The following is a 27,642-nucleotide window of genomic DNA, read 5'->3' as shown; positions in this document are numbered from 1 at the left end:
GAGAACATCACCAGTAACTCATGCCCCAATGTACCCCAAGCTTCTTCAAATTCTTGCAGCCATTTAATGGCTACAATGGATATTTGACTGACATGTTATGGTTTCACCACTCACTGTACACCACTTTAGCTTAAAAGGCAGTCAAACGCAACATAAATGATCAGAAATCCAAAGGTACATGATCGTTTTCAGCTTGGGTACCTACTACAAATTTATATAGCAGCTATCCAATTTGTTACAGAAGTGGTGGAGCAATCTGATCTTGTGCTTCACTGAGAAGCCAGATTGCATCTGTGCAGCTCACAACATTTTTGTGTGCTACTTCACTGAAACAAGATCTGGATGTAGTCTAGTCATGGGATCACGTTCTATAATCAAACAACCCAAGAATCCAAAGAGCACATATGAATTTCACAAACCCTTTGGCTCTTCAGAATTGAAAGTAGGAATATTTGAAAAGACAAGCCTGAGTGTGAGGTTATTAGATGAGGAGGAGGAAGAGAGTGACACAGGAGTGAAATTGGTAAGTGTTGTTATTTGGGATCAATAGACTTCAACAATGGTAAGGGAAGGGTGGATGACACTGTTTCCAAGCCAAGTCAGGGCTTGTTGTGTATAATTGAGAATATAAATAATTCCAGCAAAACTAAGCTGGAAAAACAGTATTATTTTCAGGCAATGTTAGCCAAATTTAGAATAGATTTTCAAAGATATTAATTATATTAAGTATTATAAATATAAAGTATTCAAAATTGTAGATGGGTCCATTGGCTGCTGAAAGCTTGGATGGGTGTACGCTTTATTGGGTTAAAAAATTGGCTGGGTGGCTGGGCCCAAACAATTGTGGTGAATAGAGTTAAAGTCAGCTGGAGTCCAGTACTAAGTGGTGTCCCCCAGGGCTTGTACTGGTGCCATTTCTCTTGAATATCTTTATCAGTGATCTGGATGAGGGGATCAAGTGCTCCCTCAGTAAGTTTGCAGACAACACCAAGATAGGCATGAGTGTTGATCTGCTTGAGGGTAAGAGGCTCTGCAGAGGGATCTGGATAGACTGGACTGATGGGCCAAGGCCAACTGTATGAAGTTCAACAAGGCCAAGTGCTGGGTCCTGCACTTGGGGCACAACAACTCCATGTAATGCTACAGACTAGGGGAAGAGTGGCTGGAAAGCTGCCTGGTGGAAGGGGACCTGGGAGTATTGGTCAATAGCTGACTGAATATGAGTCATCAGTATGCTCAGGTGGCCAAGAAGACCAATAGCATCGTAGCTTGTACCGGACATAACGTGCCCAGTAGGACTGCCCCTTGGTACTTGGCTTGGCTGAGGCTACACCTCTAATACTGTGTTCAGTTTTGGGTCTCACTACAAGAAGGACATTGAGCTGCTGGAACATGCCTGAAGAAGGACAACAAAGCTGGTGAAAGGTCTAAAGTGCAAGTCTTACAAGGAGCAGCTGAGGGAACTGAGGTTGTTTCTTGGAGAAAAGAAGGCTCGGGAGACCTTATCATGCTGTACAACTACCTTAAAGGCTGTAGCAAGGTGGGGATTGGGCTCTTCTCCCAAGCATGAAGTGATAAGGCAAGGGGAAATGGCCTGAAGTTGCACCAGGGAAGGTTTAGGTTGGATATTAGGAGACATTTCTTTACTGAAAGAGTTTTGTGGCATTGGAATAAAACCAGGGAAGTGGTTGAGTCACCATCCCTGGAGGTCTTCAAGAAATGTGTAGATGTAGAACTTCGTAGCATGGTTCAGTGGCAGGCTTGTCCATACAAGGTTAAAGGTTGGACTAGATAATCTTAGAGGTCTTTTCCAACCTGAATGATTCTACAATTCCATGATTTTCAAAGGTACATAGCTACTGTTAAAAGTGGTAAGAATACGAAGCGGTCAATTCCCCTGGAGCCTATACCTTCAGGTTTCCTGTGGAAACTCCGATCGAACACTTTTCTGCACTAGTGAATACGTGTGTGACAAAAGGCTTTTTTTTTTTTTTTGTGTGTCTGTGAATAACAAAAGCCAAGGCTGTCACTCAACAGCAATAATAAATAGTTAAAATTCCTTTTGTTTCATGTACATCCCAGTAAAGGCAATTAGCAAGCAATAATATTAAGTTTGTGGATTTCAGAAAGACAAAATATTCTCCTGTCAGAAATGAAGATCACAAACATTAAAAAGAATGACCTAAAGACAATTGAGGTTTTAATTAAAAAAGCCAGATTTAGCAAACAATAAACTTGCCTTTCTGATACCCTCAGAGGAGAGAAATGGGGAAGGGAGAGGGAGTATCTCCGGTTAGCTTGCCATTAGCACAAAGGAAAACAATTGCAGGGCTTAGGGAGGATTTAGCTTTAACAAGTGCTTATCACAAAGTCATGTCAGTGCACACTATTGTTCTGTATTTGGAATGAAATTATTTTCCAACTCTATATTAACCTTTTAGAGACCCTGCTTAGTGGAGGAATTTAATCCTTTGGATTTTGGTACTTCACCAGAAAAGGCCATTTTGAGATTTTGTGTGTTTGGCACCTGAAGAACACTTTATTTAAAGGAAAAATAAATAACAAATAAAAAAATAGAAAACTGGTTTCATTCCATAATGAACAACAAAAAAGTTGAGTGTCTAGAATCAAAGTGATAAAGAAAATAAGACAAAAGGGGAAATCCTAAGTTTTTTTGATTCCCAAAGCATTTAATTCCCCTGTGCTATAATTAATCCACTGATACTGTGACACAATGCTTTCAAGCTATGCATTAGTATAATGAAAATTTCATTGTGATGGAGTAGGTGTTTTCCCCACTTACTGAAAAAAATGTTTTCTGATATGTTCAACAAAGCCTGTTCATCTAGGTAACACAAAACAATTTTTTGTTTTACCATGAAGTAAGACAAAAGTGGTGATTTAGAGAGTAGTGAAAGCGGAAATTTTAGTGCATGTGGGGAAGCCCATTTTCTGGTCTTTATTATTATTAGTGCAACAACTATCGTTGTTCTTCTCGGCAGGGCTCTTTTCTCGCTGCATTCCCCAAGCTGAGAGGAACCCTCTGGAAGTCATAAATAATCTGCTTTTGCTACCATATTAGGAATCAAACAGAGCAGCAAAAGCCCCTGGCTGAGTGGGGATAAATCAACAGGGAATGCATTTGCCTTTCAGCCAAATGAGTACAGCAAAGTGATTCAGGAAACAAAATAAATAATAATTAAAAAACAAACCCTAAGCAGTAGGACTTACAGCTTCTTTATCTGTTTGGCTTTTATCATACTTCCTACTGAAGTGTTGCAGAAAGTAGATTTCCAGATATGAGAAAACCCTGTTCCTTATTTTTTTTTTTAAATTTTTATTTTTATACTATGGAGTGAAATAATCCTTAGATGCATATCAATGACCAGCTTCAAATGTTTTTATCACATCCTTTTTCGCTGGAAAGGCATCACTATACTGCAGTGCAGCCAGTATAAATTGCTCTCACTTTATTGACATAAATTTCAGTATACAGCAACTGTCACTCTGGCCCTTCCACTGCGACTTCCCCTTGTCATGGCTGTAGTCAATTCTTTCACTGGTCATCAGCTGTGTAGTCCATTGGAAATCTCACCTGAAGTAGAAGCTTTGCTGAGGGTTCAGCTCTTTGTGTGTACAGGCAGAATACAGGACTTGCTACTGTACTTCAGTACGTGTGTATGGACTTAGTTTGAACAATCTTTAATAGAGGGTCTGTAAGATATCTAATCCATTACACTACTGGTGAAAGGATGTAATTCCATGTAGATATGACTGAAATCTATAGATTTTGTATCTATTCTGCATGAATGAGGTAAAGCCATGACAGTGCATAGCCTGTAATATGTGATAAAGCTTTACTTCTATTGTAACATATTTTGGGAGTGCAAACTTGGTGTAATGAACTTTTCTATATCCATACCTTGTTCTAACCCTCAACCATTAGGCTCCTGTGGCATCCCTTATCTTACACAACCAAAACGAGTGGAGAGATTTCCCCACAGAACTTAATTGAAAGGGTTGAAAAGATAGTGGCAGAAATTCTATTTTGACCATAGAAATATCGCCACCTCTTTTGATACAAGAGGTGGTTTGTGGAAGGAGGTACAGTAACAACAAAAAAGAAGATTGTATGTATGCCTTTCATTTATTCAGGGGAAAGAAATCAGTAGGATTTTGTCACCCAGCATATTGTCATGGTATAAAAATAAACAATGGCTGAGGGAATGCACAAACAGGATGGCAGTCATGGCTTTCTATGGCTTTTGAGACAAGAAAAAGCTGCAGTTTCCTAATTATATACTACTCCCCCTCAAGCACTGATTTCATTCTTATCTTTTCTCCTTTCTTGCTCAGGCTTTGTAGCTGCATGCTGTTGTCAGCTGCAAGTGTGTTGATTTTCTAAAAGCCAGTCTTAACTAGTCAAATATCCACAAACTATATGAACATTAGCAAACAAAAACTGTGTATATTACAGTGAAAATTATGGCAAGATACTCCTATCCACCCCTCAAAAATCCAAAGGAATGACAAACAAGTTGAGAGGACACTGGTATCTTTTACACTACTGCGCTGCCTGCCATGCTGCTGCTGGCCAACTCTTCACATGATTTTCCCTTTGCCCCATACTCAAAACTGGTAATTTATCCCTTAGAAGATCAACTTGTGAACCAACAAGTGGTGGAAGATCAGAAACAGATAGGGTGTCACACCATCAAGCACTTGTCCACCCTGGGGCCTGGGACAGCCCCGTGGTTATAGCTATATGCAGGCTGATTCACTGAACAGCAATGTGGTGGCAATCCAGTAACTCAGCCTACAACAATCTTGCTGCTAGCTTGGGTTCATTTTTCTTTTTTTGGCTGGAGTGAGCAAGGAGGATGCATTCTATTTTCTTAGTTGTGTTTGTGGCTTTTTTGAAAAGCTGGGGCTCTAAGTGGGAATTTAGGAGGAATAGGGTATGGTGAGGCTTAAAGCCCTGTTCCCTCCCATTCTAGGTTAGGGACTTGTATTTATACTATTAATTGAATTAGACAAAGAAGGTACACAATTTACAGGAGACTTTGCATTAAATTCATTAGATTCTCCCTTGCAAGACAGTTATAACATTGTCTGTAATAAATATTGCCCACCCACAAAGAAATATTGTTCATTAAGAGTTAGTGTGTAAGGAATAACATGACGTTGTCAGCAAAAGTTGCAGATTACAAAGAATACCAATGAAAAGAAGTGAAAAAATATAGCTTTTATACTGCTACAATTTTCTGTCAATTAACTTCCTCAAATCAACCAGAAATGAAAAAAGAATGGATGGGATTTACTCTGAGTCCTTACTAGCATGTTTGGTTAATCTTGATTAGATTTTCACAAAATAAAGGCTTAAAATGCCTTTAAAGCTTCAAAATGAGCTCTGTTGTATAAATTTGCCTACAAGTTATCCACTGCACTGCACCACAGCATTTCAGATTTATTTTTCACAGGCATACCTCTCACTTTGAACCCATAGGCAATATTCCCAGACAGTGCTGTACAGCACAAAACCCACCGAAGCCTCAGAAGCCTTTTGAAAGGCTCTCACAGTCTCTGTTCGTGCCCTTCTCCGGAATTATCGTTTCGCCCCGTTGTTCTCATAACTTATTGCAACTTTCCATAACATGTTCGCGGCCATTGTTAAAGTACTGTCCTTTTCACTCCCAACGCCCAGACCTGTGGAAAATACAGTAGGATTACCCCCCCAAAAAGATTTGACATTTACATTTTTTTTTAAAACATACCCATATACCCAACTTCATATGTTTTACTTTTTAGTTAAGTAAGAGGTTGCACTTTGCCAACCATTTCTAATAGCGATTAAAAATGCCTGCTGTGTCAATACTCATATATCTTCGTTCAGTCTCTAATGCAACCAGAGTAGTCACAAAGGCTTGAGAGGAAGCCTTTTATCATTTGCCATTATGTGACTGGGCCAGAATACAGTAATTAGATACCTTAGAAACTTTTAGCTAAAACTTCTTTGCTTTGAAAAATGGCTGCTCTTGTAAAGCAAGCATTCTAACCTTAAAGAGGTTGTTATTATTATCAGAAATCTAACACATTTTAGGGAAAAATTGTGAGGAGTACTTTAAATAACCTATTTTCTACTACATTGCATAAAAAGTCCAAAAGTTGTTGGATGTTCCAAATACACTAGGATGAAAAGTTGCTTTGGGAGAATGTTAGCTGCCTTCAATGATAAGGTCTTTTATTTAAAAAAATATATATATATCAAAAGGCAAAGGCAATTTAAAAAATTGCTGCTTCAATGGGAGTGAAAGCAAGTGTTTTGTTCTGTAGCTCTTTGTTGAAGATGCAGCTGATCTTAAAGTTAAGGGTCTCCAGCAAAATATTGGCCCTTTGTTGGTCCTTTTCTCCTCCCAGCCTCTTGCAACTGCTGGTGCATCTTGGCATTCACAAACTGAAGTCAGAGGTAAAAAGCTGATATTAAACACCGGAGTAATGACCAAACTAGGTGCTAAGAAGTCTGCAAAACAACCATATAAATTACATACTTTATATATAAATTTGTAACTTTTACTTATATAAAATATATTTTAAGAACCTTTCTATTTACTGTTGGTTCTGGGGGTTAGGTTTGCTTTTGCATTTTTCTTCTCTTTCAGTATGGACTGAACCTGGACTTTATTCTAAGGACTATTTACTGTCCAGAGATATCCTACTGAAGAACTCTGGTATTGATATTCATGCCAGCAACCAGCTCCTGTAAGTACTGTATCATTAGTGAAGTGAGACTGTAAAATCAACTGTATGCAAACTTTAAGAATATTGCACTGCTGCCAATTCTTGTGATTTTATCACACTCCTTGAGATATAGAGTATATTTCTTGAAGCTTTAGTTTCTCGGCTTTATGTTATTGTATGAGATTCTCAGCTTTCATTTCAAATCAAAATAACATCTCTAACCCTCATGGTTAGAAATAAAAGTCTGAAGCATAGAATCCAAAGCTTCAAGTCGGGAATGGTTTATTTATTACTACTTAAATGTGTCGATATTTTAAGCCAAGGAGAAAGAATTTTGAGAACCTGGGTTTGGTATAATGATAATGTCCTCTAATTACCAACCACAGCCTATAAAAACTGAGCCACTTGTGCCTTTTTTCTTACATCTTCTCTTAGTTCCATTTCAGCCATTGTCACATGCAATGATTAAAGCTTTAAAAGCATAGTCAGGAAGGCCTATTACCAGTAGCTTTTCCCTGACATTTCTCCCAGGAATTTCAGAATGGAGTGATGTCAGAATCAGTCCAAAAGAAAGACTTGAGAAAATTCTAGGAGTCCTTTAGGATAGTGACATCCACCAACTGATACCCCATGCTGAACCTGGGCAAAACACTCAAAACAGACACAGGAAAAACCACCAGAACTGTACTGGTTGACTCAGTATCAGGTCAACATGAACTCAATCCACACAGGTGTTCTCACAATTTTGGTAAATATTTTTCTAGCTACTGTAGTCAGTGTTACACTGCTTTTTACTGTTGGGAGAACATTTATCACTAAATTTCCTATAGCCCTCTTCCAGCTGTAAGTGTGATAGAAAGCTCCTTTGTCAATTATTATTTAGGTTTCCTCCTGGGGAGAAAATAAAGCAATTGACTAATCATACAAAAGTAGGGTTTTGAAGTGCTGGACACAAGAAACCTCCCTGCAGTTTCCATAGCAAACTAGCTGTGCCACGTAATTCTCAGATGGTGCTTGTTTATTTGGCCTCAGTTTTGTCAAAATCCAACTTAGAGCTATGGTGAGTGTGAAAGAAGGGTACAAAGCAGCTGCTCTCATACAGTCAGGAGGATAGCAGCACCTGGCTTATGTTCTTACTCCGAATCACTCAGAAAGAATCTGTCCTTCTCTGCTGGTCAGAAAGGGAGATAAGCGGGATAAAAAGACTCTGTCTGCAGTTATCCTAGCTATCCTCTATTATCCTAGAGATTCCTTACTAGTCTGGTATCCTTCACCCTGATGTACAGTGCTCATGTGACCTCTGTGTTTTGTCGTGCTCAGTTAAGATGAGGTTTCTTGCCCTGATTTATTAACACGGATCAAATATTTGGATCACCTAAGAAATATAGAATCACAGAATGGTTTGGGTTGGAAAGGACTTTAAAGGCCACCCAGGTCCAACCCCTCTGCCATGGGCAGGGACACCTCCCACCAGACGAGGTTGCTCAAGGCCCCATCCAGCCTAGCCTTGAAGACTTCCAGGGTTGGGACATCCACAGCTTCTTACCTTAACCACATTTATCCTGCTTTCATTTTATGTCTGTAGAAGGTAACTATCTCATATCTGTTTACGTTGTGGATCCACCTCTAAAAGTGACTTTGAAGATGGAGTAAATATCTAGATCATCATTTTATTGCCTCGGTTCATAGCACAGGGCATCTGACTTCCACTGACAGTTGCCCATGACTGCAGCCTGAATCGAGACTTTTTCCTCCAGAACTCAGTGCACAAACTACCTTGTTGTTTATTTCTCATTGGATTTTATTTTTACTTTTAAAAGCAAAGCAGGAACATTGAGACCAGCCAACCTGATCTTTAGCATACATGTGCACTATTTTGCCAAATGATTACTTCATTGAATTTGTATCTCTTGGGATGACTCTCTTATTACCTACATTATCAACCTTCCACATCGCTCTGAGGTGCTTTGATAGAATTTAAAGAAACCCAATGAGCACAAAAACCTCTTAATAGCTACAAGTATCTCTGAAAATGATATATTCTTTTGCTTCTTTCTGTATTGATTCTGGAAGTTTTAGCTTATGTGGTAGCATTTGCTAAAGACTTGGTGTTCACCATTTAATGTTAAGAGGTGAAAATAGTACAGTAACACAGCTATTGTAGAATACAAAAAATTAGTAATTGAGAACAATTATATAGTTGTTCTACATTACATAAAGTAATGCCTTATAGAAGCCCTCACAGCTATTACAAGCTGCTTATGTCATGACACATTCAGCTTGGAAGAGTGACAGTACTGAATATATTCAGCTTTGTTTAAAGATAACATCTCTCTTTTATCTGTTGATTACAGTAACTTTTCCAAAATAAAAACAACAATTAGAATAAGAACTGGAAAAGTTCTCTCTATTTGGTGCTCTACAGGTCTTCCAAAGAGCTAGATGAAAACATTTGCATCGTGGCAGAATTAATCAAATAGAATTGGAAGAGAACAGTAACCCATTCATATCCAGGCCTAGAGTCAATAAAAGCAGTTGACTGGTTTCAAATGAGATACCTATTAAGAACTGAAAGAGGCTAGCCAACTAATCTTTGCATCATCATTCCCCCTAGATTTTTTTTTAATCATGTAAAGAAAAGGGGCTGTGTTACAGCCTATTTGGCCTTCTCTTACAAAAAACAGAGTGAGAAAGAAACAGAAAGAAGAGGTAGGGAAGGAGCATTGAACATAATGGTTAAGAAAGATACCTGAGAGATGGGTGAAAACAGTTGAAATCTTTACTCTAATGAATATTCAGTTATTTAGAACAATAATTTGAGCAGAGTTAATCTCTAGGAGCTAGTAATGTAGCATGGGAGGGACTCCCCTGGGAAGGAGGAGATCTGGTTCCCTGCTCCAAATGAAATTTACATGCTCCAAATGCTGAGTTTGAAAATCCTCCTGGCTGCATTATTCCTAGGAGTAGAAACTTTGATACCCATAAGGGTGGACAGTAAGTTTTGAGGAGCTAAAAGAGTTTTGAGAAACTCAGAGGAGCCAAGAACTAACTCTTTTTCTAAACTGTTGTCTTGATTCCCTAAATGCCTCACTGTAAACACTGTTATTTTCATGCCACTCTTTCCTATAATGGATATAGAAATTTTCTTTCCACAGGCACTGTTTAACAGTCTTCCACTGGCATGATAAAGTAACTTTGTGTTTTGCACGAACAAGGCATCCCAGATTGGATTTACTGGCAATTAAAAATGCTGCATACAAAAACTCGGATAAACTGAGAAACAAGAATTGGCTGAGTCAGTTGCAGACTGCAGAATAGCAGCAGAACAAGCACTTGGGTGAGCTCTGCAGTGTCCATGAGAGGTAAGCCAGTGGGATTTTTGTTTGACTACCAGCTCTGTGTGACACACATAAAGTAAAGACAGGGCACAATTACAGCTTTTATGGTCATCGAAGCACAATTCCCCAGCTAGCGCTCAATAGACAAAGACCGCTGATCAGTGAAAATTATGTGGTGCTCACCCCCAAGAGAAGAAGAAGGACCACATCGTGTTACATATTTAGATGCTAACCAGCACCCTGCTAGGTCCTGATCCCAGACTCCCCTCTCTGGCAGTTCCTATGCCACAAAAACCAATTGTGCTGACCAAAACTGCCTTTGAAGCAACCCCAGTGAGAAAAGAGTGAGAAAGTGATTCTAACAAAGCAAAGACAAGAAGGCACTTCAAACTACATCAGGTAATTTAAAATCGTGCACAGCTCCCTGCCAGAATAAATGGGTACATCACCATCTTTGGTGAAATTTTCTGTTCAGATAAGCAGAGAATTGGGCTGATAATGCCCTACCAGACAAAATTATATAACTACTTATCTGTAACGGTTAGCTTTGTTTTCTTTATAATGGAATTATCTCCACAAAACCAGTTATTTAGCCACTTTAGTTATAAAACCATGTAGGAACACCACAATTTCTATCATCAGTTTATGACTGTCTTTCATTATTATTAATTCCAATAGTGCTACACAGTGATAATGAATCACAACAGGGGCACTGTTTCAGATATTGTAGCACAGTATAGCCACCAGACCTGAACAACTTCCTACTACATTAGGATAATTCTCACACACTTTGTCTTTTTTTTTTCAACCCTGTAATGTTTTTGTTCCATGTTTTATCTTCTGTGCTTTCAGCTTCCTAATCTGAGCAAAACCAATGATAATATTTTCCTCTTTGATAAATGCCCTAGTGACATCTCAATTCATATTCATAGCAATCTGCCTGTTTCAATTCAGATCAATAGTCAGACCCACTAGACATGTCAAGACCAGCAAGCGAAAAGGCATACTTGTCAAAACTTGAAAAGTCAACTAACTCTAAATACACCATCCAATATTTTAAGCATCAGGAATGCTCCATAAACAAGTAACATGGCATACTTAGTTGTTCAAAATAATGGGATTATGTTTTGTTAGACCTGGTCTCACTGCTTTGCATCTTGCTAAATTATTTACATCCATGCTCAATGAGTATAGAGTGGTGCCTTTACAGCCTGGTTGCACTTTACATCATCTTTCACACAGAGCTACATGATTGAACAAGTCTTTTGTTGAACTAGAAAATCAGGTTCATGCTCAACCCTAGACCAATTCTGTAATAATCATTTTCCATCTTTCAATCTGATGTTCAATTCAAGGACTGAGGGGAGATGAAAACTGTCTTTTTTCCTCATGAGAATTTGTCTGGTTCAGATTTAAACATCAACAAAATATATGTTAGGAACGTATTGTCTTCATTTATATGTGAGTAACTTTTTACTTGGTTCTTTCTTTCTCTGCCTCTTGAGGATAGTCCCCTTCTGGCATCTAAAAACCCTGCCTGCCATTATCTTGCACTGGGGAAGTTATTTACTGTTGAAACTGTTAACCTCTTTTTTTTTTTTTTTTTTTTCAATCTACTGCTTGCACATATTAAGCATGATAGATGCTGCATACACTTTTGAAACCTTGACAGCATCACCCTTAAGTCTATGGATATATAACTTTTTCACTATGTGAGATATGTAAATACACAGAGAAAGACACTCTAACTTGGTTTACTGTTATAGGCATTTTCTTTTTATTAATTGCTGTGGCATCACATCTTTGTTTGTAAGAGAATCTGCTAATATATTACTGACTTTTTCATACTGTCCTAATTTTCTTAGCATATAATTTGTCAGAAATAATGCTCACTTGACTTTGATCGTATGCTAAATTAATTATGTTTTATGGATCTTATGTTTCATTTCTCTTCACAACAGTTCTTCACAACTTCTCTTCTCAACATTTAACAATGTTGGAATTGAGCTTTACCATAACATTCAAAAGACAACCTAGTGGTTGTTTTCCATATTTACACAGTATTTTGGTTACAGTAAAATGAGCATTTTCATAGCCATTTAAAATGCTTAAGTGGGGCAGAGTATGATAAATTTTTTAGAATGGTTTAAACAGTCATCTGTTCATGAGGGATCTCAACGCACATTAGCCCAAAGACTGTTGTTACCTCACATGTTCTCGTGCTGTTATCCTGTTCCTAGCTCCAGCTAGCTGCCTTTTGTAGCCTCATGTTGCGGCCTTGTATTTTCTCACATATTTTGCACTCCCAGAAGGGCAGTCTAGTATCTGCTTGGCACAACAAGCAGGGCTGCCTGAACAAAAAGAATCTTCTGCTATTTCCTAATCGCATTTCTCTTAATCATGTAATAATAGGAAATTCTTATTCTCTATACTCAGAGGTTAAGTAAAGGTTGTAATAATTCTCAAAGAAGATGTCTTTCTCTTTTCTTGGAAATCTTACCCATGAATAGAAAATAATGAAAAGAGTCCATTTTAGCTGTTCGCCATCTTCTTGATATACATGTTACAATTAATGACTGTGGATTTTATTTTCCTTTTTTTTTTCCCCCCTTTTTTTTCCCCCAAATTACAGCACCAAGCTCCCAGGTATTCCTTACACAGGACTAGAAAAAAAATGTTTTTTTCCCTTGTTTTCAAACTTCTTTTGCAGCATATGATAAACTGGAGCAATTGCTCTATTCAAATGACGTTCAGAAATTTGGTTGGATGCTCATTCTGATATCAATACAGTTCTAGAAAGGGATTACAATTCTACTCATTCACATATAGAAATGTCTTTGTCATTAGGTTTCTTTCAATAGTTTTCATTTTCTATGCATAGACAAACAGAATAAGGTATAATCCTTGCCCCAAACAGTCAGCAATACAAATACAGCCTATAAACATTTTATATATATAACATTTCTCTTCCATCTCATAAGCTACTATCAGAATATCAATTTAAATAATTTCTCTGAAAATATTCAACAATAATGCACTTTGTTTATTCAATGGTGGAATAAGTAAAATCCAGTAGTTAGCAGCACTATATTACAAGTGAAACAATAGAAGTATTGATTACTTTTTTTGGGAGATTGCTTAATTACTAAATGCATTTATAGGCAGAAAGGACAAATTTTAGGTAAGTAGGCCTTTTCCTTTTAGCCAAAACAGTCATCTGATTGATCCTTGAACTAGCATGGCAATATTTACATGACATGAAAGTCAGAATTTACTCACAGTTGGAGGCTAGTATTCACACTGCTAGTTTACCATTATAAACTGTCTCTTTATACAACCTAACAGAGTTGGATCCTGATCCATGACCAAGACTACAGTGTACAAATAAACAGTAACAACATGATTGCTGTGTTGATGAATTATAGGCTAAGCTGACAGGATAGTCTCAATTACTATTGTATTGAAGATTTTGTTTTCTGCATAATGAAGACAAGATGTTTTTATTGTGCTGTCTTGAACTTAGGCATTCGTTAGCAGCTCTTAAGAGTTATGCCTAGCTTAGTCCAAGTTGGGTGTGCAATACTGATATTTCAAACTATCCACAAATCACTCTCTGAGGATAATAATCAGTTGTAAAATGAGAAAAACCAAACAGTATTTCAGAATTTTGGTATTAAACACCCTCCAAACAAATAAAGTGAGAAAAATAGTTTGCATAAGACAGGAGAATGCCGTTTAAGTGTATCAGATAAAGAGTAACACATTTCTTTCACACGAGAAAACAGAATAGATATGATAAAGGTATTTGTCACTCTCCCAATTCTGTGATGGTATATTCTGTGAGGTATATTAAACTAGCACTATAAAGGCTGAATGCAGAGTTCTTCAAAATCAAACTATCTCTATATAAAATTTTTGTTTTATCCTTTCACTTGCAAGGTAATTTGTAAAGTGATAAGATCAGGATTCATCCAAAATAATTGAATTGTGTATAAACTAGCATCATTATTGAAGAAGACATAAAAATGGGGAAAAGAGAAAAACATACAAAAAGTATTACAAAAATGGTTTGTACTAATTTTTGTAAAGCATGCCACCTAGCCAAAACAGATGAGAAAGCATTTGCAATTACTGGCAATAGGAATGATGGAACTGACCACTGAATAAAATGCTTACCATTGAGTCCCCTGGAGCAGGAAAAACACTGCTAGCCACAGCTACATGTACAGCTGTAGCTGTGAAGGTGTTCAGCCACCACGGAGTGCAGTCTGCACACCTCCATACCGCTTCCAGAGTACATGGTTCCCTTAGTACCCCTGCCAATGTCTACAATCGGTCAGAATTTCCACCAGTTGCAAGTTACTGTTGCTCAGAGAAGTAGCAGGTTTCCAGTATAAACCTAATAACATACTGAGCCCCAGAGTAGTTTCATTTTCCCTAACTCCAAGAGAATCATGTTGTTTATCACACAAGAGGCAACCGTGTGGAACCATTTTTTATTTTATTTTGGAGAACTGTATGGTATGATACCAAGTACATGGGTATAGATGTGATTTTTTTTCCACTTTTTTTTTTCTCCAAATAATGAGTCCCAAGCATCCATGGACCAGTGAAATACTGTCGATTTCTAAACATTACTATAAAGTCTGACATAAATCTCACATAAATCCTAAAGCACTTTGGTAATATGGTTGTAGTCTTTTTTTTTTTTTTTTTTTTAAATCTTAACATTTTCCAGTTGTTCAGTTGAAATGCCATCAATACTTGACAAGCTAAAAGACTGTCACTTAACAAAAAACTCTGCATCAAAGTTTATTAAGTCTATGTATACATATACTTACATGCATATGCCTGGTCAGATTGGCCGTATATGATGCGGAATGCTGATTTAATACTGTATGTGGGGAATGTTTATTCATTTCTTTCAGTTTGTCTTGGTTATAAGATCTTCAAATTATTCTGATTTGGAAGCAGTGTGGGAGTGGGGGAGGACAACACCTGTTCAGTACCACTCCTGCAGGAGTACTACTCCCACATAGGATTGGCATAGTAATGAAAAGCAGTATTTACAGGTTTGTATTTACTATATAAATAGATGTACGCCATATATTATTGACCAAATCACTGAGCATAACAAACTGGAACTCTGTTCACATCTTCATTTGTCATAGCTATGAATTCCAGTTGTTCTTCTTGCATTATTTTTCTACCATACTTACTCCTCTACTTTCACCTCTATTATCAGTACAACAAGAGGTGTGCTGTAACATACATATTCCCCCCCCCAAAAAAACCTGACACGTTACATGTTTAGTCATTTAAATCATGAAGTGTTCAGCCTCACAATATTATCTCTATTTCCTACATGAAGTTGTACGTATCCTCAGACACACGTGGTGGACTGTCTCAGCAGTGCTAATTTCCTTATAAAAATATAGTGCAGTTCAGCAACATTTGTCCAACTGAAAAGCCTTTGAAAAATATTTTCTAGTCATTAGGCTAGATGCCGGACTGGCTTACACCCTTTACCGCTACTGGGTGGTCCACAGCTTCCTATCTATCAGAATCAGTTCAGCAGGAATTGCTGTTCCTTCCCTATACCAAAGAAAGAAGATTGCAACTAACTTCTCTGGAAAACACAAGCTTAGTTCACACAATTTAAAAAAGCAGTGGTGTTATCTACTCTTCAAAGGTTACAGTTATCTAAACTTACCCTAAGGGAAAGGATTCCCTCCCTAAATAATAAATGGCTGTCTTGCATACTCAGATCAGTAACAGCTCCAACACTTCCTGCTCAAACAAGCCAAGGTCTTTAGAGAGGTCTTTGCAGAATGAAATCGATCAGAAAAGTAGAAAGCCTTTCTGCAGTCTGGGGAGTGTCTGGATTGCACCATTCAGGAGGGAGAACCACAGCTCAGTAGCCTTGTCTGCAAGGTCCTCCTTCCCTCCTTCTCTATGTGTCCCGTGGGGCACGGGCTGCAGGAGCTGCCTGCCATCCTTCTTGTTACTGGTGTTCCTGCAGCCTTACAAGGCTCCTTGTATTGCTTAACTACAAGCACATTCATCTTATGACCATGACATTTTCTGTCCACAGCATGCGAACAGATAGGAAAGAGATACCAGCACTTTGGTCATGTCGTGAGCATATTTTCAGTTGCATGATAGGAGAAAGATTGGAGAATTTAAGCCCTGCTGTGCTCCTATTCTAGGTGAATAGCTGCTTTAAATTACGCTTTAAGCTGTTTGGAAGAGCTGCAAATATGTGAAACTGCAATGCAGTTGTTTCTTAGTTTTCCATCTATTTTTGTATTTCATTTTCTAACTTTTCTTGTTACAGAAACCGAGCCTATCCCTACCCACTATTCAACATCCTTTATTTCATATCTTGTTTTTCACTGATCTTCTCTTGACATAGTTTTTTAATTTTGGGCTATTTTATTTTCAGGAGCTCCAAATATTTTATTACTATTGTGAACGATTTCAGTCCTCTCTAAAGCTTTCCTAGATAGTTCATTTTAATTCATTTTAAATATTTTGGCTGATTTCAAAGAGTTAACAACCGATATCGTGTGCTGTTGAACAAAGTATTCTTTTGTCTACCTGTGCATCAGTTTGCTCCATGCTTACAGGTAACTAGTAACACAAGTCTTAAATACATGGATTTGAGATTAATGCAGTCAATCTATCTATGTAATCGAATCAATTTGTTCACGTTTAAGTATGTTTGTATGTTGTGATGGCATTTGGGTACCTCTTATAACTAAAATCTAGCACTAAATTAATAATACCCACAGAGAATTGACAGGCCCCAGTTGCTTGTGTACTGCTGCTGTCACTAAACTGAGTAAATAGTCTGTCTGCGTTGCAGTACAGACAGTGGGGATGATGTATTGTAATGCAGATTCCAGTCCTGCGCATTAGCATTAGCATAGCGGCTCAGCATATGAAGCATTTATACTGTGCTAACTTAAAGAATTGGCTTCATCCCCATGTAATACACAACTAATAATTACACTGAAAAACCTCCAATTAAAGCTCTATCTGAAAGCTTTCCAGACCTGCTGAATCCCAAACAAGGAATGGTCAATGTCAAGTAAAAATTAAATTAAAAAGTGTTTGATAAAAACCTTAATTAAAAGTGTGTCAGAACAAATACACCTCACTTTATGTCCTGAAGCCCATTAAATTTCAATATGACAAAGTGCCACTAGGCATGAATGTCAGAGATTCAGTGCTGCTAGAGATTCAGTGCTGCTTTCCCAAAGCCCTTTTTGGCATGAAAACTTCCCCTCTGCATTCTGACTGTCTCTGCAACAGGAAGGCAAAGCAGCATCTCAGGAAACTTGTCTCTGAAGCCCCCAGGAGTGCAGCTAGCCTCTGGGAGGTGGCAGAGAATGGACACAGGTATTAAGTGTTCCCTGCTCCTGGCATACAGTGTGCTACCAACACTGTTTGCATCAGCTTCTGGGGAGCTGGCAAAGACAAATAGCAATAATAGTATTGGCCTTCAGTCCTTTCTGCATTGAGATTCAACAAGCACACAAGCAAACAGCCACAGCCGGCTAAGCACTGAAATGGGCCCCAGTTCTGGCCCTGAGATAAAGGACAGCAGCAGCCTTAAGAGCCAACATAACTTTAACCAGCAACAACCAGGACAACTCCAAATTGTCTTGAAAAGAGTGAACACTATACCCTCTACCCCTCAGAGGCAATCAGAATAAATCCCTGCAAAATACTCCACTAATTTCCCCCTACAGAAAACAAAACAAAACAAAACAAAAAAAACCAACCTTATTTTCTTGTCTCAGACTAATCTTGGATGGGTCACACATTTTTAAGACCTATATTTTAGGTACTAAGGAGAAAGACTGGAAGATCGCAGAACCTAATTGTAAAATATATGCTGCAAAATACTAGGAGAGTACTCAGGCCACTCAGGCCATCACAGGCACAAAGTTTTTTTTTTTTTAAAAAAAAGACAATTAGACAAAGTAAATGTTTTCAATTTCAAGTAAAGAGCAGACAGCTTTTATTCAGTTATTGCTAAAAATTAATAGACTAATATAATGGAAAATCAATGCCATTTTCATATATTGGTATTCTTGCAAACAAGGGTATCTTGATAATTTTTTGATAACAAAATGTTGAATAATACTGTTCCCTGTTATAAAAAATACCAGAGACATATTCTCTAAACCTGTGGCAAAACCCTCAGAGAAGAAACCCAAAAATCATTACAGCACTCTATAATTACCTTATGATTTTATCAGTGTGTGTGTCGGCAGGAGCAAGAAAGAGACTGCTCTTCACACAGACAATTCTATCACAACAAGGTTTACAAAGATATTAATGTAAAAGCTTCTCATTGTCTGAAAATCCTTTGCCATGGCAACTTAAAATCAGCTGCTTCCAAGTGATTTTAAAGCTCAACCGTCCTTCCTAACCCTTGAGCTGCAGACCTGGTATTTCAACCACAACTATTAAATCTTCCTAACAGGTGTATACATTATCTCTACAAAGACCTGCATGATGAGCAGGTCCATTTACCCTGCAGGGACAAGTAATCATTGTGGGTCTCATTCGTGACAGAAATTATTGTATCAGAAATCCTGCATTCAAATCACTCAAACTCTTGCACACACACTCCCAGAATGGCTAGGGCACTGAGATGTTTTTTGCATTACAATGAAGCTTCTTTTCACCAAACTGTATTTTTGTGCTGCTTTGCACTTGCTGACAGCATTGATCTTCTTATCATCTTCAAGGATATCTGATAAGAATTATCTGATTCAATGGGAACTTGAGACAGTTTCAGCTACAGATGTACCAAAATTTACTTTGAAATCTACAGATGCTCTTCCTTTCAGCCAGTAGACTGAGTACACAGATAAGTCAAAAAAATGTGTTACAAATTTGAACTAGAGAATTGCGTACCTCAATTTCTGTGAATATAAAAAACTGCAGAGAGTACATTTTCAGCTGTGAGCTTTTATGCTGTGTTGGGCTAATGGTTCTCAGGCTTGTGTATCACAAACAGTGGCTGTAAACAAGTTAACCTCCCTGACAAAATACCTGATTCCATGCATTTCATAAAGACTGCTCCTATTTCCTATTCATCCATTAAATTCCTGATTCACGTTCAGGTGATGGCAAGAAAGAATAATATTTAAATTTCTGCTATGTGGTTTTGGGGCAATTCTTTTTGGGTTATTTGCATGATCAAACTGACTGGAGATCTTAATTAAGTACAGTTATGATACAAAGAATACACAGTCTCACAGGCCATGTAGTCTCAGGTAAGAAAGGGATCTATCTGCATACAGATTGAAGAAGCTGAGAGAATCTTAGAGCTCTGGACAAAAGAAACAGTGAATTTACTTAGGAGATTCAAGACTTAGAACTGTTATTACTGCCACAGTAGCACTCAGAGGCCTCTTTCAGTTGGACATTGTCTCTATATGATAAGAAGCATGTCCCACATTGGCAATGGTATCGGTGGAAAAAAAAAAAAAAGCATAAGGAAATGCTCTTCATGGTCAAGCCTAGCCAAATACCTTTCATATGGTCAAAAACTAACTTAATAGCAAATCTGGAAATAGTACTTAAACTTAAGATTCAACATAGCGTTTAGATGCATACAGGACAACATTGGGACGTTTTAGTTATTGAAAGGACTAAATGTAAAAATACCTTACACATGCATGTGAGAGGACATAGCTATCAGTGCTTTCTGGAAAATGATTTCTTTTTTTCCTGAATGTCCAACATCCCGCCATGGCACCTCCCACAGAACACAGCTGTTTGGTGACCAAATGTCCAATGTCCCTGCTCTCCTGAAATGTTTAGGGTTAGGGAAAATGGCACACTTCAGATCCCTTTAGGATGTGCTCTGATTAGCATGTTCAGCTCATGCTTAGCACAGAGACAGACAGAGCTTAAGTCCAAGCCCTGCAAAAAGCACAGGTTTTTCTTCACATTCTTCACATGCTTCACATTCTTCACATGCTCAGTAAAAAATGTAGCTGCCTGTGGAAACTGAGAAGGTGGTTCTGAGGACTGGGTCTTCATGAGCAGAACCTGCACTTGGGAAGCAGGAACCTTGGTCCTGTCCCTACACAATGAGAGGGAATTCAATCCTCCACCTTATCAGACCATTTGGATACACAAATATCCAGACAAATACAATTGAACTTTTTCTCTTTTGGTTTCGTTTTGATGCCTTAGAAAGCCAAGAGTACTTAATAGTCTAAGCTCTCCTTTAAATAATATTTTTATCAGCTTTTGGACAAAAGAGCTGAAGGGAGTGAGCAATATGCACATTTTTCTTCTGAGTGCTCCTTTTCAGATATGGCTATTCAAGTAATCTGATGGATGGTTAAATCCACACGCAACTCTGCTATTTCCCTATTGACTGTGCATCTGAGAGACTCGAGTAAGCATTAGCTTAAGCCTCAAAACATCTACGGAGCCTTAAATATTAGACTTTTTTTTTTTTTGAATTTGCCCTCTAATTCATTAAAAAACCAAACCAACCAACCAACCAACACACCATAAAGAACAACAACAACAACAACAAAAGCTTCACTGTGCTGTGAAAGATCTGTAAAAGAGATTTTAGTACAACTGAGAAGCCATCCTTCTTTTCAGTTTATCAAGACTTGGCCCTGAACTTCTCATTCAGTGAAAAGTTGGTCACTGTGACTGACTTAATCAGGAAAAGTTGGTAAAAGTTGGTTTATAATGTACTTAAAAGCCTAAATATGTATGGGATTTTCAAAAGTACATAGCTAAGCAGCTATCAGAGAAGGACTGAAAATCCCATCTGAACTCCAATCCTGTATCTCAAAACACATAAATTACTTAACAGTTGTAGCCAGATGTCTACACTCTTGTTTTTAAAATTCATTCTGTAAAATTCACTGTTTTACTCAGTAATTTTTTTCCATAGTTAAGTGCAAAACTGCTTGTATGTGGATATCCCTTCTGTCTTTTTAAAATCACCTGTCTCTCACAAAGAACTGAATGTCAGTTGTTTACATGTGCAAGAAGATGAATAAAGATGTACCAATGGCCTATTCATGTCTGGAAAAGAAAGAAATCCAAAACTCCAGTCACTCACTGAAGCTCAATTTCATAGACTGTACTTGTTTGAAATAAATGTGTTAGCAGAATTCCTGGTCATTTTAGTAAGGGTTGCCATACCCTTCATTGCCTTTAATTTATTAGCATGTTATCTATTGAGCTTCATGCCCATCACAAAGAGTAGAACTGGAAGTCTGATGTCAGCATATGCTGTGCTGTCAAATGTGTTGATGTAAAGCTTGAAAATATGCATTTGAACCAATGTTAATGCTTCAGCTTACCAGGACTTTAGAGAGGAAGAGGCAAGCTTTATGTGGATTTAGTGTGGTTATTGAAAAGTTTGTATTGTTCTACAGTTTGTGTTTTATGACCATTGTCAAAACCATGATGTGACTGTATTTCAGCTTGCTCGGTCTTTGGTGATGCATAGATGGCAACTCTTTATGTCTTTTACCAACCTAGAATTATTGCCTTTCTGACAGTTTGCATGTAATTTCTTTCAAATACTGTTAACTGGAATTGTTTACCTTTTTTTTTTTTTCTTCTTTCTCAATTTCTCTAAGCATCATTATTTATCATGATAGCTGATTAAATATCATGCTAACCTGATTAAATCATTAAGTGATTTCCTGTTTCTTATATGCATTAATTCTTTTATTCTGATCAGCTTGTCAGACAATCTCTAATCACTGCGATTTTTCTCTTTAATAATGCTTGCAGATTATTTAGAAATATGTGCTATTTAGACCTTTTTATTATCCCCATGTAAAAATTCACTGGGAAATTGTTGAGAAGAAATAAAATCCACAGACAATGGCAATGTTTCCTGTCTCATAGAGGCAAAAAGGTGGCATTCATTTATATAAAAGCAGAAAAAACATCCAGTCAACAAAAAGTACTCCGAAAAATAGCCAAAGCCTTTACTAATTCTGTATATGTTTAAACAAAACAACATAAGTGAATCCAAAATCTATCATCTTTTACATGACAAAATAGAAACTTCACCTGATGGAAATCAATAGGACAATTTGTGTGTCTTACTTGTATGATGTGTTACTCTGTGTTACAGCCAGATTTTACTTCTTAAGATATGTGTGCAATTTGACATGCAAGGAAGAAAATAAACATTCACTGTATAGGATACTATCACTGAAGGATAAAACTGGCAGATGGAGAAATATGGCTTTTAAACTTATGAAAATAAATAAAAATTAACAGAGGAAAAAAAAAGGCAAAAAAGTATAACTGAGCATGAAAGTTTTGCATATGACCAGAATGATATCTTTCAATGAAACAACATTAGAATTAATATAGAATGCTATTGTACCATATGGATGTTTGGATCTCTGCCAGAAAAATTGCACCATCTGTCTTTTTACCAAAAAGTGGACTGAAATGTTATGTGTTACAGTAAGACTACCATTCTTTTCAGTGTACCAGACATGATACTGACTAGGAAAACACACTTCTCATTCTACTATGATTAGTAACGATCCCAAGACAGCACAAATTTAATCTTCATGACTGTGGAATTGTCATTAAACATACTGAGAAGAAGCTTGGAGCATTTTTATATTCTTTTTCACTGAAGTGCAACATTATTAGAAAAGAAATAGACGAGAAGTCCAAGCTCCTCCACCTTTCTTATCATGCTGTGAGTACCATAACTTTGTATTGTCCATAGATGGCAGCACTATCAATTTACTTGCTTCACTCTTATCAAACACATGAGATAACAGCCATAAACAGCACACACAACATGCGCTTATACAATGCATCTCATTTAGTTTGCCTGATTGCTATAATATAAGTCAAACAAACAAAAGAAAAAACACATTCCCCTAGGGTTTTTCAAATTTGAAGCAGATTTCATGGAAATTTAACTTGATTTCAGGAATATAATTGAACTAACAATCTGTTCTCTCAGACAGGATGTCCCTGGCTTGATATTATGCAGGGCTGGACAGACGCCAGAGCAGATTTGAATGTACCCCGAAGTGCTGGTGAAAAATGACTGGGCTTTTCTAAAAACAAGATGTATGTGCTGGGTAGGTCAGGCAGCAGTACTGTGGGTGATGTAAGTCTTCCCTTCCATTTAACCTATCAGGGCTCAAATGTGCTAGAATTGTAAACAAAGAGAAAATGCAGCAAACAGAGTGTAAACAAGAAAAGCCAAAGTGCTTATCCTGTGAATGCTCCGCAGAAAGCAAACCTGTATGCAAATACACAGCGGTGGAATGCTTAGGGACTGTGCTCTATGCTGAAGTATGAAGCCAACAGCCAACAGAGCCAAAATATGCTTTCCAAAATCAGAGTATGACTTAGTTTATTCAGATTCAGGGTCTCGCATGCACAGAAAGCAATTAAAACTAGAGAGGCAGTAATGGAATGATTTGGAGCAGCTATATAGATTTTTTTTTTAAAGTACTAATTCCCTTTATCCAAAGACCAGAAAGATAAACAGACTCACAGCAAGAAAATGAGAATAGATTTAAATATGAATCACTAGAGCATGATTTTTGATGAATTTGAAATAAAACAAAGTTTTTTGTTTGTTTGTTTGAGTTCCCAAGGAAGCAGTGTAGGTGATCATTCTGTCCTCTTTATGTGCAAGTACCAGTCTGGTGACTGACTGCTCCCTTTCTGTACTTTCTAGTATATTGGTCAATGTCAATCAAACTTGACATGATCACAGGCCTCTCCAGGTTATTAAATTCCTACAGGCTGTGTGAATATAGGCAGCCAGGTGGAATGGAGAGAGCCTACTAAGTATCCCTCCATGAGGTGAAAGCTGCAACATGGTCTCACTTCTTATTACCCACCAGAAAATACATGTGTGAAAGACGTATTATGAATGTTCTGACTGGAAGTTTCAACTGAAGCATGCATTTTTTTAGACATTAGAATAACCAGTCACACTCCAAAATTTAAAGGAAATCACGCCCTGTAATTCCTCTGCTCACAGAACTGTTTTAAATTACTAGAGGGCTACTGCAGGCCTTGGTCTTTAGACAACGCATAATGAAACAGAACATTTCATTAGTGCAAAACTTAATTTGAGATTGAAAATCTGTCAAGTCCATGCCCCCATCTACCTCATGGAATCTGTAGTTGAGAACCGTAATACCTAGAGACTACAGCAATTGGCATGTTATAAAGATCATGGATATACTAGCTACATAAAGGAAAGTGTTCACTGGTGGATATGGAAGGTGCACTTGTCTGAACAATTCTCATTTATAAAACATATATAATTGTCTGTGTTTTGGCATGGACTCTCTTAGACTTCTCCATTTTGTTGCTGGAAGTACCCAAACCCTGATCAAAAAGATGCAATACATGCCCAGATTAGACAAAAGCAACATCTATTTCACATTTGGGTCTATTTTTTGACTAACTAAGGTCAAAAAATTTGATCAATTTAGGAAATCAGTTGCTTGCTCTCCTGCAGGGACTACCAGCCACAAAGTATGAGCAGACCTGCAGATGGAAAGATCGTTCTTGTCAAGTACTGTTTTTTCTGACCAGAAGCCAGGAAGCAACTTCCTAAAGTAGATGTTCCTCAGCAATGGGGCACTATGGATGGTCTCCAGGAATGGCTGAGCCAGTCCCTGACCTCCATTGTCCATGGAGAAATGTGATCTGATACCATTTAAGCTTGCTTAGCCCCAGTGAAAGTGTCTTTCAATAACAATAGCAAGAAACCTCTCCCAGGAGCATCCTTGGTTCTCCCCTCCACCCGACTGCACTTTCCAACTCCAGATCCCAAATACTTTGTTAAATACCATGCAGCTTATTTTAATAAAATATTCACCTCTATTTTTTAGTCATGAGGGAGCAGCCTGAATTAACTTAGCTCCCAACCAGCTGAAACAATCTGCAGTGCAAGACTTGCTGATGCTGCCAGATAGTTATATAAGCATTTCTTCACATCCCACATATCAAGGGCTTCTGAACTTAAAAAACCTGTCATGTTGCATGCTCTCATAATCACCACTTTTAGCATCCTTCAAATGTTGACAAGCATGTGATGGTTTGCTGATGGGAAACTACTGATATAGCTGAGTACTCCAACAGCTTCCTGGAACCTGCTGCAGAAACACAGCCTCTCGCAACAAAATTATAATGATAATGGCCCTGGAGCCAGCTGCACTGCAAAGATTTCTGGACAGACTCAAACAGAATTTAAGATGCTTTTCTCAGTAAGACTAAATGAGGACATTATCATACTCCCTTCACTGGAAGGGTGGATTTAACCTGTAGACTTGTAGGTATGAAGTGTTCTATGATACCACCAGGAATCTGAAGAAAAAGAGATACCATGAATTGGGTTTGATAGCTGAGATTATAAGAAACCCTTACTTCTCTGACCTGAAGCAATTCCTACGGAAACGCTGCTGAGCTGCAGAGATTACATGTGGATCCTGAAATCCTTGTGTGCTGCTGTTTAAAATTTGCTTCTGACCACTATTAGATCATAAGCAGTTTTAAAATGTATATCTGTATCAATATATATATATATTTTGACAAACTCAAATCTGAGAGATATGCTGTGAAAGTCCACAATACAGAACTTAGAAATCTTCCTTTTTGCCTTCAAAAACAAACAAACAAAAAATGAAAACAGCTGACCTTTGCTGTGGGTGGGATTCATTTTAACAGTTTTCCTTTCCGGCATGTTTTACAAGAAAAACTTCTAAATATTATTCATTGGTCATTGGTCAATTGTGTAAGATAAAAATTGAATTTTGCAGTCAAATTAAAAAGTTTATGTCTGTTGGCATACATACAGGACAGTTGCTATGTGATCTGTGCTTTATTTGTGTTTTTCCTGAATGACCATTATATATGTTCCTTTTCATTTATTACTTTACTATCTAATGTTTTAAGATGCCAAAATAAAAACCTGCATACGAATGATTTTGATTTAAAGGGAGCAAAAAATATTGCTTTTTGTAAATGTGAACACAGTTCAGCAGAAACAAAAAAAATCAAATAGGGAATGAACAATAGCATATTCTTCAACAAGACATAAAAAAGGCAGCATAATAAACAAAAATGGAATAAAATCTTAAATGGAATAAAATCTTAATTTCCTCCTATGGACTACAATCCCTGGACTAACACCTATAAAATGTCAGGAGATGTTCCCTCCATATTGCCAGTTTTGCTATTGCATTATGTTACTGCCATGCATCAGCTGAAACACATCTGGCACCATCTTATCAACAACACTTGTATAATACATAACAAACACAGTTTTCACTTTAAAAACAATCATATTGTTAGGGGAGATTCCTTAGATTCCTCTTACCTTTAGCTTTGCAATACAATCACCATCTTAGCTGTCCTAAACAAACTAAGTATCTAAATAGAGGTGTTGCTTGTGTAGATACCTCACTCATATCCAGCCTTGTCTTTCCCTTCAATATATCTGAAATTCAGTGATAAATGCACTTTACAATAATATGCCTGAAGAGCTCAGTTCAATTTTTTTTTTTTTTTCCAAAGAAGATGTAAAGATGTCTTTATCATGGTACAGAAGATACAAACACCTGCGGTGTTGACTTCAGCAGCTAATAAATAAAAGCACAAGAAAGGGTACCTAGGAATTAAACCCTGATAAATCCTCACCTCTGTCACATAGGAACATCTTTGCAGGGAGGAAAAGTGGCATTTCTAGGCTTCAGTTTTCCACTGTGTCGGCAGGTAATTTGCAGTTAATTGAAACACTGTGACTGACACAACTAGGGTAGGGTGGCTCTAAGACAGTGGGGACTATGCTGGCAGGTTGGAATGAGGCCCAAATGCTGTTTTTTCTACCTCATCAATAGGATCACAGAACGAAAGTGAGGGATAAAATATTTGGAAAGAGAATCCTACTGAGATCCATGTGATTCTCCTGAGATGCATGAAAGGCACGATGAGAATAACTGAATGCTGGCATGTTAATCTCAGTCAGCAACAAGGTTATATTTATCTCCTGTTACTTAGAGAAGGGTAATGGGAACTTCTGAGGGGATTGCATCAAAAGAAGAAAGGGCAGGACTTGACTTCTGCCTTCAGTAGGAAGGTTTTGGAAAGTGAATTTTGGAATTGGCAATGGGAAAGCTTCTCTACCATTTTTGTTGGAATGACAAATATCTTGTAGCTGCCAGCGGAGAGCTTCACTTGCTAAACGTGTTAGCAGCTTTGAATAACTAGCACAGATAAAGCATGTATGTAAAATAAAGACACTGACAGAGAAGCCAGACCACCTTATTTCCTCTCTCTCATTACACTAAAGTACACAGTTTCTCCATCTTCACAGATGTATTTTCAGCACAGTGGAGACATGCAGTTCCCTTTTCAGTATATAGCCCCTGCTCGCTTCAGGCATAATTCAGGATTGGGATCAAGGGTCTCATTTGTGAAATGTTTCTGTCTGTTGAGATGCACAAACAAAGTGGCTACACGTCGGAAATGGAATCAGGAGGCCTATAAG

General features: G+C 37.7%; 1 protein-coding gene and 1 long non-coding RNA gene across 8 annotated transcripts in view; one reads left to right on the top strand and one right to left on the bottom strand.

Moving 5' to 3' along the window:
* The window catches only part of SYT1 (synaptotagmin 1), a 356,060-nt gene that overhangs the window by 19,172 nt on the left and 309,246 nt on the right, over positions 1–27,642 (bottom strand). The window lies entirely within an intron of this gene.
* On the top strand, positions 358–26,662 carry LOC121068628. Of its 3 annotated transcripts, none has more exons than XR_005818995.1 (5): positions 358–523; positions 6,660–6,759; positions 9,894–10,100; positions 22,591–22,812; positions 25,162–25,727. It is a non-coding gene; the product is annotated as an uncharacterized LOC121068628 (long non-coding RNA). The 3 variants fall into 3 exon arrangements; XR_005818994.1 differs by having other exon boundaries at positions 24,610–25,727; XR_005818992.1 differs by having other exon boundaries at positions 22,591–26,662.

This window comes from Cygnus olor, chromosome 1 (assembly GCF_009769625.2).
Source record: "Cygnus olor isolate bCygOlo1 chromosome 1, bCygOlo1.pri.v2, whole genome shotgun sequence".
NCBI classification, from domain to species: domain Eukaryota; kingdom Metazoa; phylum Chordata; class Aves; order Anseriformes; family Anatidae; genus Cygnus; species Cygnus olor.
Note: the sequence above shows the minus strand (reverse complement) of the source record. Positions and strands in the feature narration are given on the sequence as shown.